General features: G+C 37.1%; 1 protein-coding gene across 1 annotated transcript in view; it reads right to left on the bottom strand.

Moving 5' to 3' along the window:
- Positions 1 to 7,912, bottom strand: part of LOC132780209 (homeobox protein otx5) — a 60,968-nt gene extending 53,056 nt beyond the window's left edge. The window contains exon 1 of the mRNA XM_060783790.2: positions 7,658 to 7,912. The gene's annotated coding sequence lies outside the window, so the exon portion shown is untranslated. The remainder of the gene's footprint in view (positions 1 to 7,657) is intronic.
- Positions 7,913 to 9,869: the final 1,957 nt, after the last annotated feature.

Raw genomic sequence — 9,869 nt, forward strand, 5'->3', positions numbered from 1 at the left:
GAACCAGTTTCTAGACTGGGCTGGGAAAATTGGAAGAAAAACTACAGAATGGGGGTGAAAAATGAGCTCTTTGCAAATGTGGTGCTGAGAGAGAGTTTTCCAGATTCACTGGACATGCCCAAAAAGAGAAATGAATGCATCTGAAAGCAAATCATGCCTGAACTTTCCCTAGAAGCCAATATGACCAAACTGAGGCTGTTATAGTTTGGACACATCATTTAAAGAGACAGTAACAACTAAGTGGAAAGCAGCCGTTTGGCAACAACCGTCTCGGTGAAGCTTCTGTCATATTATTGTGTTTCACGTTTAAATGTCCCAGATTATCTCTCCTGCTTCCTTCCATTGTCCCCAGCTTATTTCGACTGCTATAAACTGAAAGAGTATTTACATTGTAGAATTACTGAACTTTGGCCCTACTTGGGTGAATGTGTTGGAATCATGTAAGTTGTCGTTTTCATCCTTCACCACCAAATAGTCCCATTTCCTCAATTCCTTTAAACCAGGCATGGGCAAACCTTGGCCCTCCAGGTGTTTTGGACTTCAACTCTCACAATTCCTAACAGACTCAGGCCCTTTCCTTTCCCCCCTCAGCCGCTTAAGCTTTCTAAAGTGCTCAATTTATGTTTGAAGTTCCTATAATGCTGCAAAAATTAGAGGAAAATCTCATTTTGCCCTGTAGCTATACATCTATAATTGCCAAAAGAATTAGAAATGGAATTGAAACCACAATACTTATGGGAAATGTTTTTTTTTTCCTTTCAAGAGTTGAGAATCTTGAAGAGCAGTTCCATATACTATAGAAAATCCTGCACAAAACATATATTTTTCCTTGATGGTATTACCTCAGACAGCGTTTCCCAACCTTGGGGACAGGACCTTTGCAGGGGGGTCGCAAAGGGGTGTCGGAAGGGTCGCCAGCAACCATCAGAAGACTGCATTGGATGGCCTTAAGTATTTTCTGCTGGTTATGGGGTTTCTGTGTGGGAAGTTTTACCCAATTCTATACTTGGTGGGGTTCAGAATGCTCTTTGATTGGAGGTGAACTATAAATCCCAGCAATTACAACTCCCAAATGTCAAGGTCTATTTCCCCCCAAAGTCCACCAGTGTTCACATTTGGGCATATTGAGTATTCCTGTAGAGTTTGGTCCAGATTCATTGCTTGAGTCCACAGTGCTCTCTGGATGTTGATGAACTACAACTCCAGAACTCAAGGTCAATGCCCACCAAACACTTCCAGTATTTTCTGTTGGTCATGGTAGTTCTGTGTGTCAAATTTGGTTCAATTCTATCGTTGGTGAGGTTCAAAAGGCTCCTTAATTGTAGGTGAACTACAAATCCCAGCAACTACAACTCCCAAATGTCAAGGTCTATTTCCCCCAAACTCCACCTGTGTTCACATTTGGGCATATTGAGTATTCGTGCCAAGTTTGGTCCTGATCCATCATTGTTTGAATCCACAGTGCTCTCTGGATGTAGGTGAACTACAACTCCCAAACTCAAGACCAATGCCCATCAAACCCTTCCAATATTTTCATGGGAATTCTGTGTGCCAGGTTTGGTTCAATTCCAACATTGGTGGAGTTCAGAATGCTCTTTGATTGTAGGTTAACTATAAATCCCAGCAACTACAACTCCCAAATGTCACGGTCTATTTTCCCCAAACTCCCCCAGTGTTCATATTTGGGCATATGGAGTATTCGTGCCAAGTTTGGCCCAGACCCATCATTGTTTGAGTCCACAGTGCTCTCTGGATGTAGGTGAACTACAACTCCCAAACTCAAGGTCAATGCCCAGTAAACCTTTCCAATATTTTCTGTTGGTCATTGGAGTTCTGTGTGCCAAGTTTGGTTCGATTTCATCATCGGTGGAGTTCAGAATTCTCTTTGATTGAAGGTAAACTATAAATCTCAGCAACTACAACTCCCAAATGACAAAAACGTTGGACCATTCTGCACAAAACTGGTTCTAAATTCCTCCAGAATCCCCCAAAACCCCCATTTTTCTGTGCCCCACAAAGGCAATTTTTCGGATCTTGGAAATCAACTAGCAATTCCCTTTTTCCATAGGCTTCGGATCCAGTTTACACTCTTTAACATCCTAAAAATATGTATGTTTGGACACCTGAACTTCTATCCAATTCTGATCTAGGTTTGGGGTTCTCAAGTCCAGAACCCCAAACCTAAATCAGGAGTAGGGAGCTTCCCAATTGTCCCAGAGAGGAAATTATCCCACACAACGGTCCCAGTTGCCCATCTCTAACCTAAATTTGCACAGGTTAAGCTAGGCAATCGAGAGAGAGATTAGATAACAGATCCACGGCCGCAAGGAGACTGCAGATAGAAACAGGGGACAGTAAACACAGACGTCGACTTAATGAGAGATTTCTAGATTTGCAATAGATACCCATGGATTTCGGGTGCTCAGTTCATTAAGAAACAACAACAACTATGTTAATTGTGTTGCATTCGTTTTAAAAAAAATTCACAGCTCATAGGTTTTAATGATGTTTTTGTTGCAATCCAACCCCACACTGCACAAGTCTCTAGTCCTCAATAAGGAACAATTTCGTTACCCTAGAATAGGCTGAGGCTTTCCCTTTCCCCGTGTCTCCTGTATGACAGTTGGGGATGTATCTATTTCTTGGATTGCTGTGAGTTTTCCACGTTGTTCCAGAAGCATTCTCTCCTGACATTTCGCCCACATCTATGGCAGGCATCCTCAGAGGCAGTGAGGTCTGTTGGAACTAAGGAAAAGGGTTTATATGTGGAATGACCAGAGTGGGACAAAGAATTCTTGTCTGTTGGAGGTAGGTGTGAATGTTTCAACTGACCACCTTGATTAGCATTTGATGGCCTGACAGTGCCTGGGGCAATCTTTTGTTGAGAGGTGATTAGATGTGTTCCAGAAGCATTCTCTCCTGACATTTCGCCCACATCTATGGCAAGTATCCTCAGAAGTTGAGGTCTGTTGGAAACTAGGACAGTGAGGTTTATATATCTGTGGAATAATGTCCAGGATAGGAAAAAGAACTCTTGTCTGCTTGAGGCAAGTGTGAATGTTGCAATTGGCCACCTTTTGTGTGTGTGTGTGTGTGTGTGTGAGGAGTGACTTGAGAAACTGCAAGTCACTTCTGGTGTGAGAAAATTGGCTTTTTGGGTTGTTGTAGGTTTTGCCGGATTATATGACCATGTTCTAGAGGCATTTTCTCCTGACGTTTCACCTGCATCTATGGCAAGCATCCTCAGAGGTAGTGACCTCACTACCTCTGAGGATGCTTGTCATAGATGCAGGCGAAACGTCAGGAGAAAATGCCTCTAGAACATGGCCATATAACCCGGAAAAACCTGCAACAACCCAGTGATTCCGGCCATGAAAGCCTTCGACATTAAATTGGCTTTCTGCAAGGATGTTGCCCAGGGGACACCTGGAGGTGTTGATGTTTTACCATCCTTGTGGGAGGCTTCTCTCATGTTCACACATGGGGAGCTGGAGCTGACATAGGGAGCTTATCCATGAAACGTTAGAAACTAGGCAAGTGAGGTTAATATATCTGTGAAATGTCCGGGCTGGGAAAAAAACCTCTTGTCTGCTTGAAGCAAGTGTGAATGTTGCAATTGGCCACCTTGATTAGCACTGAATGGTCTTGCAGCTTCAAAGCCTGGCTGCATCCTGCTTGGTGGAATCGTTTGTTAGGAAGTGTTAGTTGGCCCTGATTGTTTCATGTCAGGAATTCCCATTTTCTGAGTGTTCCTCTTTATTTACTATCCTGATTTTAGTGTTCCATGTTCCAGAAGCATTCTCTCCTGATGTTTCGCCCACATCTATGACAGGCAAACTCAGAGGTTGGGAGGTCTGTTGGAACCTAGGCAAGTGAGGTTTATATATCTGTGGAATGTGGGAGAAAGAACTCTTGTCTGCTTGAAGTAAGTGTGAATGTCACAATTGGCCACCTTGATTAGCACTGAATGGTCTTGCAGCTTCAATGCCTAGCTGCTTCCTGCCTGGTGGAATCCTTTGTTGGGAAGTGTTAGTTGGCCCTGATTGTTTCATGTCAGGAATTCCCCTGTTTTCTCAGTGTTCCTCTTTATTTATTATCCTGATTTTAGTGTTCCATGTTCCAGAAGCATTCTCTCCTGACGTTTCGCCCACATCTATTGCAGGCAACCTCAGAGTCTGTTGAAAACTAGGCAAGTGAGGTTTATATAACTGTGGAATGTCCAGGGTGGGAGAAAGAACTCTTCTCTGTTTGAGGCAAGTGTGAATGTTGCAATTGGCCACCTTGATTAGCACTGAATGGCCTTGCAGCTTCAAAGCCTGCCTGCTTCTTGCCTGGTGGAATCCTTTGTTGAGAGGTGTAAGCTGGCCCTGATTGTTTCATGTCAGGAATTCCCATTTTCTGAGTGTTCCCCTTTATTTACTATACTGATTTTAGAGTTTTTTTAAATACCAGTAGCCAGATTTTGTTCATTTTCATGGTTTCCTCCTTTCTGTTGAAATTATCCACATGCTTGTGGATTTCAATGGCTTCTCTGTGTAGTCTGAAATGGTGGTTGTTAGAGTGGTCCAGCATTTCCGTACCTTCAACTTGCTTCTGAGATTATAAATTTAACATTTCTGTCTTCTCCAATAATATGGTGTGTCCAGGAAGCAGCCAGGCTTTGAAGCTGCAAGGCCATTCAATGCTAACCAAGGTGGACAATTGCAACATTCACACTTGCCTCAATCAGACAAGAGTTCTTTCTCCCACCCTGGACATTATTCCACAGATATATAAACCTCACTTGCCTAGTTTCCAACTGTCCTCACAGCCTCTGAGGATGCCTGCCATAGATGTGGGCGAAACGTCAGGAGAGAATGCTTCTGGAACATGACCTAACTGAACAAATCTGCTTTCTTTACAAAAACAAAGTATGTATACTTTGAGATAGATAGGAAAGGTTGGTAATCTATTGGTTAAATAGCAGCATAAGTTAGATTCCCCCAACTTTGCTTTGTAACTACAGTACTGTATATACTCGAGTATAAGCCGACCTGAATATAAGCCGAGGCACCTAATTTTGCCACAAAAAACCTGGGAAAACGTATTGACTCGAGTATAAGCCGAGGGTGGGAAATGCAGCAGCTACTGGTACATTTCAAAGTAAAAATAGATACCAATAAAATTACATTAATTGAGACATCAGTAGGTTCAATGTTTTCAATGTTTACATAAAACTATAATTTAAGATAAGGCTGTCCAACTCTGATTAAACCATTATTCTAACCTTCTTCAATGTAAATGTGCTTATGTATCCTTCCCATAATAATAAAGATAGTAAAATAATAAATGTAATAAAAATAATAATAATAGAAATGCAGTAATAATAGAGTAAAAAATGAATGTAATAATAACAATAATAAAAGTAAAATAATAAAAGTAATAATAATAATAATAATAAAGTAAAATAATAAATGTAATGATAATAATAATAAATAGAGTAAAATAATAAATGTAGTATAACAATAAGAAAAAAGTAAAATAATAAATGTAATAATGAAGAGTAAAATAATAAGTGTAATAATAATAAATAGAGTCAAATAAATGTAATAAAAATAATAAAGAGTAAAATAATGTTAGTGTAATGGTACTAATAATAATAGAGTAAAATAACGTAAATGTAATAATAACAGTAATAATATAGTGAAATAATAAACGTAATAATAATAATAAATAGAGTAAAATATATCTATTAAAAGTAATAAAAGAGTAATAATGTAAATATAATGATACTAATAATAAGAGTAAAATAATAAATGTAATAATAGAGTAAAATAATAAATATAATAATAATAGAGTAAAATAATAAGTGTAATAATAATAGTGAAACAATAAAATGTAATAATAATAGAGTAAAATAATAAATGTAATAATAATAGAGTAAAATAATAAATGTAATTTTTTCGTGTCAGGAACGACTTGACAAACTGCAAGTAAATGTAATAATATCAACAATAATAAAATAAAATAATAAATGTAATAATAAAAATACAGTAAAATAATAAATGTAATAATAATTGAGTGAAATAATAAAATGTAATAAAACAATATTAGAGTAAAATAATAAATATAATTTTTTCCATGTCAGGAACAACATGACAAACTGCAAGTAAATGTAATAATAACAAGAATAATAAAGTAAAATAATAAATGTAATAATAATAATAATAAATAGAGTAAAATAAATTTAATAAAAATAATAAAAGTAAAATAATGTAATATACTAATAATAATAGAGATAAAATAATAAATGTAATAATAAAAATACAGTAAAATAATAAATGTAATAATAATAGTGTGAAATAATAAATGTAATAATAACAATAAATAGAGTAAAATAATAAACGTAATTTATTTTCGTGTCAGGACCAATTTGACAAACTACAAGTAAATGTAATAATTACAATAATAATAAACAAAAAAAATGTAATAACAATAATAATAAATAGAGTAAAATAAATGTAATAAAAATAATAAAAGTAAAATAATGTAAATCTTATGATACTAATAATAATAGAGTTAAAATAATAAATGTAATAATAACAATAAATAGAGTAAAATAATACATGTAATTTTTTTCGTGTCAGGACCATCTTGACAAACTGCAAGTAAATGTAATAATCACAATAATAATAAAGTAAAAAATGTAATAACAATAATAATAAATAGAGTAAAATAAATGTAATAAAAATAATAAAAATACAATAATGTAAGATACTAATAATAATAGTTAAAATAATAAATGTAATATAATAGAGTGAAATAATAAATGTAATAAAACAGCATTAGAGTAAAATAATAACAATAAATAGAGTAAAATAATAAATGTAATAATAATAATAAATAGAGTAAAATAAATGTAATAAAAATAATAAAAGTAAAATAATGTAAGATACTAATAATAGTAAAATAATATAAATTTAATGATAATAATAATAGAGTTAAAATAATAAATGTAATAATAGAAATACAGTAAAATAATAAATGTAATAAAACAATATTAGAGTAAAATAATAAATGTAATAATAATAGAGTAAAATAATACATGTAATAAAAATAATACTAATAAGAGAGTAAATAATAAATAACTTTGACTCAAGTATAAGCCGAGGGGAACTTTTTCAGCCTGAAAAATTAGGCTTATATTCGAGTATATACGGTAAGTACAATAGAAGGAAACGTCCGGCTATAACTTCTTGAATATTCAAATATGATCGTCACCGACTCTAATCAATCCTCTTTTGCTGCAAATAGTGAAAACAATGCCACTAACTCTGATAGGGAAAATAAGGCCACTTTCTCCTATCAGCTGCTTGACTATTTTTTTTCCTTTCGTCAACTAAGAGCTGAAAAGGAAAAGGAAAAGATCTCAGTTCGGAGAGGAGGAAATTTTAAAAATGGCCCTTCGAAACCTCTGGCAGGACTTTTAATTAAGCGTGATAAAGCCGCCCCAAGCTGCATTACAAGCGTAAGGACTTTAAATCATTAGATATAATTTTATCAAGGGAGCTAAACCCCTCTAAAGCTGGATCAGTTGCAAATAATCATATATCTCCTGTTCAGGGGGAAAAAAGGAAGGTAGGAGAAGCCGGTCCCGCAGAGACCTGGAGTGGCTCACCTTGGCCGGAGCGGCGTGGACCTCGGAGGGGGCCACCGAAAAGAAGGAGCGTCCGGCGGCCGAGGGGCAAAAGGGTGGGAAGAAAAGGGGGAACGAGGAAAGAAGAGGTAGGTGCCACCCAAAGGGGGAAGATTTAAGCAAGGAAGGCCGTGATGTCAGCTGTCATGGTCTATATTTCAGGGGCTAATCTGGGAGGGCCTGCAAAGGGGGGCAGCACGGAGGGAAAAAGGGGAGGGGAAGGGGGTCAATATGCTTGAGGTGACTTTAGGCAAGATGTCCAACCTGCTGGCAGCGTGTCGGAGTAATCCACCCCTCCCGACGTCGGCTGCAATTAGCTTTGATCGCTTTTAACGGAGACGCCAACCACCCCAGGCCATGTGCGGGGCTCCACGGGTCCAGGAGAGCTGGGTTGGACTAACGTTGACGGACTTCTGACAACAACGAAATACGAATCCATATCTGAATGGAGGTTCTCACTGTGTGTGATGAGGACCCCCAACTTCACCAGTCGATGAACGTTTCTGCTTCTCGTCTGTCCTTCTTCTGGTGCCCTCATGGCAACACGTTGAATCTAGTTCCATTTCCTAGAATAAATTTTGGTTCCTTCTCTTGCATGGAGCTTGGCATTTTTCACATTGCCCAGATGAATTGATTGATTGATTGATTGATTGACTGACTGATTGACTGACTGATAAATAAATGATAGAAAGGGACAGACAAGATGGATAGATGGATGCAAGTAGAGAGATAGATAGATAGATGATAGATGGATGGAGAGGTAGATAGATAACAGGATAAATAGATGATAGGACAGACAAGATAGATGGATGGGTGGATAATTGTATGTAGATAGATAGATAATAGATGGATGGAGAGATAGATACATAATAGGATAAATAGATGATAGAGAGGACAGAGGATAGATGGATGGATAATTGGATGTGGATAGATAGATAGATAGATACAAAGCGACAGACAGGATGGATGGATGGATGCATGGAGATAGATAGATAGATAGATAGATAGATAGATAGATAGATAGATGACAGATAGATAGATAGATAGATAGATAGATAGATAACAGTATACATAGATGATAGGACAGGCAGGATAAATGGATGGATGGATGAATGAATGGATGGATGACACGCAGATAGGATAGATAGATGGGATGGATGATAGATGAAAGATAGATAGATAGATAGATAGATAGATAGATAGGTAACAGTATGCATAGATGATAGGACAGGCAGGATAGATGGATGGATGGATGGATGGATGGATGGATGACACACAGATAGGATGGATAGATGGGATGGATGGATAATTGGACGGATGTAGATAAATAGATAGATAGAGACATACAGAATGGATGGAGAGAGAGAGAGAGAGAGAGATAGCAGGGTAAATAGATGATAGAGAGAACAGCTAGGATAGATGGATGGATGGATGGATGGATGGATGGATGGATGTAGATAGATAGATAGATAGATAGATCAATAAATGGACAGGATGGATGGAGATAGATAGATAGATAGATAGATAGATAGATAACAGTATACATAGATGATGGGACAGGCAGGATGGATGGATGGATAATTGGACAGATGTAGATAAATAGATAGATAGATAGATAGATAGATAGATAGATGATTAAAGGGGAAAGACAGAATAGATAGATAGATAGATAGATAGATAGATAGATAGATAGATAGAGATAGCAGGGTAAATAGATGATAGAGAGGACAGCCAGGATAGATGGATGGATGGATGGATGACACACAGATAGGATGGATAGAACAGGATAAATAGATGATAGGGCAGGCAGGATAGATGGATGGATGGATGGATGGATGACACGCAGATAGGATGGATGGATAGATGGGATGGATGGATGGATAATTACAGATAGATAGATAGATAGAGAAATGGATGATAGAAAGGGACAGATAGGATGGATAGATAGATAGATGGATGGATGGATGGATGGATGGAGTTAGATAGATAGATAGATAGATAGATAACAGGATAAATAGATGATAGAGAGGACAGACAGGTTAGATGGATGGATGGATGACACACAGACAGGAGGCATTACTTTTCATTCAACTCTTGTACTTTTGCTTGTGCCTACTGGGAAAAATCCCCCTTCTCTCTTTTTCTCTCTATTGAATTAAATTGAGTGCAAATTACATTTCAGCAGCAGTTTAAG

The sequence above is a fragment of the Anolis sagrei genome, chromosome X (genome assembly GCF_037176765.1).
Source record: "Anolis sagrei isolate rAnoSag1 chromosome X, rAnoSag1.mat, whole genome shotgun sequence".
In the NCBI taxonomy this organism is placed as follows: domain Eukaryota; kingdom Metazoa; phylum Chordata; class Lepidosauria; order Squamata; family Dactyloidae; genus Anolis; species Anolis sagrei.